At 44.4% G+C, this 8,233-nt stretch overlaps 1 pseudogene; it reads right to left on the reverse strand.

Annotated features, from left to right (window-relative positions):
• LOC116099847 lies at positions 1-691 on the reverse strand (annotated as a pseudogene).
• Positions 692-8,233: the final 7,542 nt, after the last annotated feature.

Consider the following 8,233-nt stretch of genomic DNA (forward strand, 5'->3'; position numbering starts at 1 on the left):
TTATACTTGGCAGCTTTCTCTGTGTGGCATGTCAGATTCACAACGGACACTGAGGGTAAGAACGTGGAAGGCCATGCCAGTGAGCTTGCCCACAGCCTTGGCAGGACAAATGGATGTAGGGATGATGTTCTAGGCAGCCCCACAGACATCATGCCAGCTTCTCAGAGGGGCCATCTACAGACTTCTGGGTGGCAGTGATGGCATGGACTGGTCATGAATCTCTTAGCAATGACAAAGCTGATGTGGCCAGTGGGCTAAGCAGTTGGTGGTGTAAAAGGCATTATTGACAGTCTTGAATGGGTTGCCATACTTTTCATGGATCACACCCATCACAAACTTGGGGCATCAGCAGAAGGGGCAGAGATAATGACCCTTTGGGCCCCACACTTCAGATGGACCTTCTCCATGGTGGAGAAGGCACCAGTATACTCCACAACATACTCTGCATTAGCATCATTCCATGAAGTTGGCATAGTCTCACTAGGGAAGATAGAGGTGGCCTTCCAGTTGATGACAAGTTTTTTGTCCTCAGCCTTGACTGTGCCATTTAACTTATAGTGGGGTAAATGTAGACCATATAGTTGAGGTCAATGAAGGGGTCATTGATAGCAATAATATCCACTTTACCTGAGTTGAAGGCAGCTCTGGTAACCAGGTACCCAATATGACCAAATTTGTAGACCTTCACCATCATTGTCTCGGGGAGGGGGCTGGCACTAACAAGATGTGGCTGTCTCTAGAGGAGCAGAGAACATTTTTTTCTCCCTCCTTTCTCCCCACTCTCCTTGTTTTTTTGAGACAGGGTTTTTCAGTGTGTAGCTCTGACTGTCTTAGAACTAGCTCTGTAGACTAGGCTGGCCTCACTGAGATCTGCCTCCCAAGTACTGGGATTAAAGTCATGTGCCATCACTGCCTGGCAGCAAGTGGTGGCAGCAATTCTCGTCCTCTTCCTCCTCCTTTTCCGCCTCCTCCATCTTCCTTCTTTCTTATTTTTTTTTCTCTGTGTAGCCATAGCCATCCTGGAACTCACTCTGTAGACCAGGCTGGCCTCGAACTCCGAAATCTGCCTGCCTCTGCTTCCCAAGTGCTGGGATTAAAGGCATGCGCCACCACCGCCCTGCTCTTCCTTCTTTCTTTGTTATCTCTTCTTTCTTCTTCAGGACAGTGTTACTATGTATCCTAGGCTGCCTGGAACTCAATAAATCCCTCTGCCTCTGTCCCTAGGTGTTGGGATTAAATGAATATACAACCATGCTCGACGAAGCAGGTTTTCTTCATATTTTCTCCCTCTGCTAGGAGCCATTCTGCTGTTCTTTCAGTGGTATGAATGAACATTTTGTGTAGTTGACTTCACTCGGTGTGCTGGTAAATACCCAGTAACCCCAGCACTCAGTAGAGGCAGAAGCAAATGGACCTGTCTGAGTTTGAGGCCAGCCTGGTTTACATAGTGAGCTCCAAAGTAGCCAGTGTTACATAGTGACAACCTGTCTCAAAAATATCCAAATGAAATTGCTACCTTTTTTTTCTTTTTGAAAAGTTTAATTCTATTTTAAAAAATTGTTTTGGGATAGAAGCCCATGTTGCTGAGGCTTGTTTTAAATTTACTCTGCACTAAGAATGGCCTTAACATTTCTGACTTTCTTGCCTCTGCCTTCCTGGAGTTGAGATTACAGGGGGTACCTACCACTACTCCAGACATTACTGACCCTTGCTTGAAATCATAGGGACTATAAAATGCTTTCATCTAAATTGCCTCCATCTTATGTTTTATTGTTATCCATTATTTTAATTTTGCTTTGTTTTCTTACATATTTACTTGTTTATGTGTATGTGTATGCCTGGGTGAGTCTATGTTCCATGCATACGCCTGCAGATGTTTGCAAAGGCCAGAAGACAGCATTGGCTCTGGACCTGGAGTTATAGATGGGGAGTTATGAGCTGCCTGTGCTGGGAACAGAGTCCAGGGCCTTTACAAGAGCACCAGGCACCCTAACCTAACCACGGAGCCATCTTTCTAGTCCTCTAGTTTATGCTTTTAACAGATTTCCACTTATCTTTTGTTTGTTTGTTTGTTTTTGTTTTGTTTTTTTGAGACAGGGTTTATCTGTGTAGCCCTGACTGTCCTGGAACTCATTCGGCAGACCAGGCTGGCCTTGAACTCAGAAATCCGCCTGTCTCTGCCTCCCAAGTGCTGGGATTAAAGGCATGCACCACCACCGCCCAGCCACTTATCATTTTTTAAAGATTTATTTATTTTACTTATACAAGTATACTGTAACTGTCTTCAGACACACCAGAAGAAGGCATCAGATCACATTACAGATGGTTGTAAGCCACCATGTGGTTGATGGAAAATGAACTCAGGACTTCTGGAAGAGCAGTCAGTGCTCTTAACCACTGAGCTATTTCTCCAGCCCCCACTTATCATTTCTTTATTCTTCATTCTAGGTTCTTTCTTCATCTATCTTTGATGTAGCTCCCAGTATTTGTGGTTTTAGACATAAAATACTCTATAGTCACTATTCCCTAAATAATGTATTATTCCAACTATTTGCATAGCATTTATATGATATTAGATGTTAGTAGTTGTATTGATGTGATTAAGCTTTCTGTAAGGATGTGCAAAAGTTATATACAAATGCTATGGGGTAAGGGCTTTGGAATGAGTCCCTCTCCTCCATACTGATGAATGATCATGATATTTTTCAACTATTGCTGATTCTATTGTATAAGTAGTTCTTTTTTTTTTTTTTTTAAAGTTCTGTGACCATATGTCCTGGTTAGCTTTATGTTAGTTTGACACAAGCTGAAGTCATCTGAAAGGAGGGAACCTCAACTGAGAAAATGTTTCCAGATCCAGCTGTAGGGCATTTTCCTTATTAGTGATTGATGTGGGAGGGCACCATTGTGAGGCTGGTGGTCCTGCGCTGAGCAAGCCACGAGGGGCAAGCCCGCCATGACCTCTCTCCATCAGCTCCTATCTCCAGATCCCTTCCCAGCTTTGAGTTCCTGTCCTGGCTTCCTTTAATGATTGGCTACAATGAGAAAGTATGTTAGATAAACCCTTTGCTCCGCAACTTGCTTTTTGCTGTTTCATTGTAGCAAAAGGAACCTTAAGCCAGGTGGTGGTGGCACACGCCTTTAATCCCAGCACTTGGGAGGCAGAGGCAGGCGGATTTCTGAGTTGGAGGCCAGCCTGGTTTACAGAGTGAGTTCCAGGACAGCCAGGGCATCACAGAGAAACACTGTCTTGAAAAACAAACAAACAAACAAAAAAACAAAACAAAACAAAAGAACCTTAAGGCACTATATTTTTACTTCTAGAAATACCTTATTAGTTAATAAATGTATTTGTTTATGCAACAGGTTCTCACTTTTTAGTCCTGGCTGGCCTGTAACTCTGTATTGTAGACCAGGCTGGCCTCAAATTCAGAGAGATTTACCTCCACTGCCTTCTAATTGCTACAATTGAAGTTGTGGGCTTATTATGCCCGGCTAGAAATACTATTTTTTTGTTAGTTTTGTTTTTAATGGTACATTGTTTTTCATAATATGTCAGTTTTCTTTTTTTTTTCCCCAGATAGGGTTTCTCTGTGTTGCCCTGGCTGTCCTGGAACTCACTCTGTAGACCAGGTTGGCCTTGAATTCAGAAATCCACCTGCCTCTGCCTCTTAAGTGCTAGGATTAAAGGTGTGAGCCACCGCTGCCCGGCTATGTCAGTTTTCCTAAGGTTTGGTGAATACATACATTTATACATACACACACACACACACATATATACACATATGCAATTGAGAATTTCACATTGTATTTTGATCGTATTAATCCCTCATTTCAAATACATCCCTAATTACATGCTCACTGTAACTGTATCCTCAATTTAAAAAAAAAAAATCCAGCCTATTTAACACTAGTTCTATCCTTCTGGGTATGTGGCTATCCACCCTTGCGTGCTTAACCTACCAGAGATCATACCCTTAAAGAAAACTGACTCCCCATCTCTTGGCAACTATCTACTATGAGTAGCCAGTCAGCACAGGGTAGCTTTGTTCTCACTTTCCAACAGTGTTGGGATTTTGTCTGCCTTGAGCTTGCACAGGTCTTGTACATACTTTCATAACTGCTGTGAGTTCCTATGTGCAACTGCCTTGCTGTGTTCTTTTGTCGTTATCTGCTGCCTTTGGCTCTTACAGTCGTTCCACACCCACACACCCCCATCACGATTCCTGAGCCTTGGTAAGAGAAGAGTGATAGGATGTCTCATTTAGGGCTGAACACTTTGTAATTCCTTACTCTCTGCATTTTGACCAAATGTGGGTCTCTGTGTTAATTGCAATACACTTTAGAAAGTTTCTCTGATGAGGTTTGAGAGACACACTAATCTGTGAGCATAACAATGTAAGTCATTAGGAGTCAGTTTAACACTATGTCCCATTAGCAGAATAATAATGTTAGGTTCTCCCCTAGAGTCTATGACCTGTCTTGCCCGCCTGCCTTCTCTTCCTCCCTCCCTCCCTCTCTCCCTTCCTCCCTCCATCCCTCCCTCCCTCCTTCCCTCTCCCTCTCCTTCTCTCTCTCCTCTCCTCTCTCTGTTTTTTTTTTTTAAAGATGTGTGTGTGTGTGTGTGTGTGTGTGTGTGTGTGTGTGTGTGTGTGTAGCCCTGCTGTGCAGGAACTCTATGGCTCCAGGCTGGCCTCAAACTCAGAGATCCTCCTGCCTCTGCCTCCTGAGTGCTTAGATTAAAGGTGTGTACCACCACTGCCTTGCTTAGCCACTGACACTTGATCCTGATAACGGTGCCAGGAATAGGTCTCATCCTGTGGAGTGGGCCTTGCATCCAGCAGGTTGGTTATTCCCATAACATCCATGCCACTGTTGCACCAGGGGGGCATATCTTACCAGACTCATTTTTTATTGTAGCTTGTAGGCTTCACAATTGCATAAGATTTATGATTAAGGTTTGGTGATTTCTATTGAGTATGCATTGTCTACTTTCTGTCTCTGGTAATTTTATACACTCTAAATATGTCATATTATCTTTAGGAGTATGTTTATATGAATTTGAGTTCTTGGATGCTTAATCATGCTGTTACTGTTCCTTATTAATGATAGATTGTTTATTCCTGGGCTTATAATGTGTGATTGTGTGTTTATATTGAGCAGGGCTTGAGGTCTGTATTTTGGGGTTGTTTCTCCTGTTATTGAGCTTGCTTCACCTGGAAACCTCAGTTTCTGTCATTACTCTATGTCCAGATTTTTATGTCTGTTTATCATTCCCTCAGATAATGTAGATTTGAAACCCTAACCCACCAGGTAGGTATGTCACTAGCAGGTACCAGCTTTGGTTTTAAATCCTCAGGGAGGACACTGCCCTTGCTGTGGAGAGCCCAGCTTGAGATGGACAAGCTTTTCTCCTCTGTGGCAGCCATGTTGCTCTTCCACTTGGATCTCAGTGTGTTTGCTATTCGGTCAGCTGCAGTCTAGATGAGTACAGCTCTGCCTGGGAACACCTTGGTTCAGCTTGACAGGGACTAAGTAGCTGTCCAGCATTTGCTCCGGAGCCTCTTGTTGGACTGGCTCAAACTGCCCACTCTGCATCCTGCTGTGTTCCTGGTTTCCAAACCTGCTTCCTCTCCCCTCCTTTCACAGATGTTCCACCTGTTTGTCCTGTGGCCTGAGATGTGGCCTGCAAAACTCTGCCTCTCTTCCTTTGAAACTTCTTGTATTTCGAACTGTCTCAACATTGGTTTCCCAGAGGACCCACCTTCACATAGAGCTATGGTATCAGGATGCGTGTGTGCGTGTGTGCGTGCGTGTGTGTGTGTGTGTGTGTGTGTGTGTGTGTGTGTGTGTGTTTATTGTTGTTGTTGTTACAATTAGTTAACTTTACATCCCAACCTCAGTTTCTGGGAAGTCCCTCCTCTCCTCCTAGCTCTTCTCTCCACTTCTCCTCTTCATCCATTCCTCCTCCTTTTCCTGCAGAAGAGGAGAGGCCTCCCACAGATATTAACTAGCTTTGGCATCTCAGGTTCCATTAAGACTGGGTGCATCTTTTCACAAGGCAGCCCAGGTAGGGGAAAGAGTCTCAAAGGCAGGCCACAGAGTCAGAGACAGCCAGGCCCTGCTCCTGCTGTTAGGAGTCCCACATGAAGACCAAGCTGCACAGCTGTTACATGTGTGCTGAAGGCCTAGGTAAGCCTCGTGCATGCTCTCTAGCTGGTGGTTCAGTCTCTGTGAGCCCCTGTGGGCCCAGATGAGTTGATTCTGTAGGTCTTGATTCTGTAGGTCTTCTTGTGCTGTCCTTGACCCCCTGGCTCCTACAGTCCTTCCTCCTCCTCTTCCACAGGATCTCCCAGGCTTCACCTAATGTTTGGCTGTGAGTCTCTGCATCTGTTCCCATCAGTTGTGGGGTGAAGCCTGATGATCATTATGCTGGGCTCCTGTCTGCAAGTAGAGCAGACTATCATCAACGTGTCAGGGGTGGGCTCCCTCTCATGGCATGGAGCTCAAGATGGGCCAGTCATTGGTTGGTCATTCCCTCAATTTCTGCACCATCTTTACCCTTGCACATCTTTTTTTGTTTGGTTGGGTTTTTTTTTGTTTGTTTGGTTTCTTGAGACAGGGTTTCTCTGTGTAGCCCTGGCTGTCCTGGAACTCATTCTGTAGCCCAGGCTGGCCTCGAACTCAGAAATCTACCTGCCTCTGCCTCCCAAGTGCTGGGGTTAAAGGCTTGTGCCACCACCGTCCAGCTCCATTTATTTATTGATTGATTGTCATAGTTTTGTATTTGAAAGCATTTATTTTTATTCAGAATTTCAAGATGTGCATATCAGCAAGATGTGCATACCAGCAATATGTTTAGGTCATATAGTTCACAGAATATCATTTATTACTTAAACATTTTTAGATTTATTTGTATTTTGCCTGTATGAATGTGTATTATGTGCATGCTTGGTACTTTTGGCAGTCAGAAGAGGGTGTCAGATCTCTCAGAATTGGAGTTTCAGATGAGTGTGAACTACCACAAGCATTCTGGGAGTTAAACCTGGGTCCTCTTCAATACGAAATACTCCAGCCTCTGAACCATCTTTCCAGTGGCTCCCGTTTCCCCTTGTTTGAAGTGGCTTCGCTCTGCAGCTCAGATGGGCTTGGAAATGCATTCTGTAGCCTAGCTTGCCTGGAACTCAGCCTTTTGCTTCAGCGTCCCAAATGCTGGGATTAATACTTGTAAGCTACTACATCTAGCATTTCCCCCACTATTTTAAAAATAACAAATTATTTGAGAGTATATATTAATGTATAAATGGTCTTAATATTTTTAAACAGTCACGTGTACATTGTTAGATAACTTGACAATTGCATCCAAATTAGGCCTTGTTTTCTAAGCCTCTTGCCTTGCTTTTAAATGGACAACTTTCATAGACATCTACCAGGTAGGAAAGGGTTGAATAAGGTGACAGATGGAGTCTACACAGGAGTCTGGGTGAAAGGCAGGGTTGGTGTCAGTTCCACTTGCAGGGATCTAGGGAGGGTGGATGATTCTTTGAGCCAAGACCCAAGGGGAGGTAGGAATGTGCCAGGTGGACTGGAGACAAAGGAAAGGTGAATATTGTTTGCAGTGGCTGTGGCATGGAGTTCAGGGGAGAGCCAATGGCTGTTTGTCTAGAGCGAGGTGCAAATGGAACATGGGAAAGAACAAGGAAGCCACCCCCCAACCCCCGCCATGTGAGGGGTTAGAAGTACTATGCTGATCTTTAGATTTCAACCAGCAGATAATGGGGAGTCCTTTTAGCTCGGGAGCAGAAGCGACCAGGTTTCCCAGGCAGAAGTATCACCATGGAGCAATGTAAGGGATGGAATGGGGTCTCCATGGTAGTGATGGATTCTGAGGCCCAGAAGACCTCCAGTGATGTACAAGAGTTAAGTGTCTACTTTGTTTTTAAGTCATAGTGGGTTCTGAGATTTGGCTTAGCAGTTAAGAGCATTTGTTGCACTTGTGTAGGACCTAGGTCTGACTCCCAAAACCAGTGCAGTGCTCACAGCAGCTCGCAACTCCAGTTCCTGAGGATCCAACACTCTTTTGACTTCAGAGAGCTGCTGCACAGACATGGGACACATGAACTCACACAAGAAAATGCACATAAAAAAAAGTTACTCCAGTTATGTTTTTTACACGGTCTCATAAAAAGCCCTGGCTCGCTTGAAACTTAAGTAGACCAGATTGGACCTGAAT

This window comes from Mastomys coucha, unplaced genomic scaffold (genome assembly GCF_008632895.1).
Source record: "Mastomys coucha isolate ucsf_1 unplaced genomic scaffold, UCSF_Mcou_1 pScaffold20, whole genome shotgun sequence".
Taxonomy (NCBI): domain Eukaryota; kingdom Metazoa; phylum Chordata; class Mammalia; order Rodentia; family Muridae; genus Mastomys; species Mastomys coucha.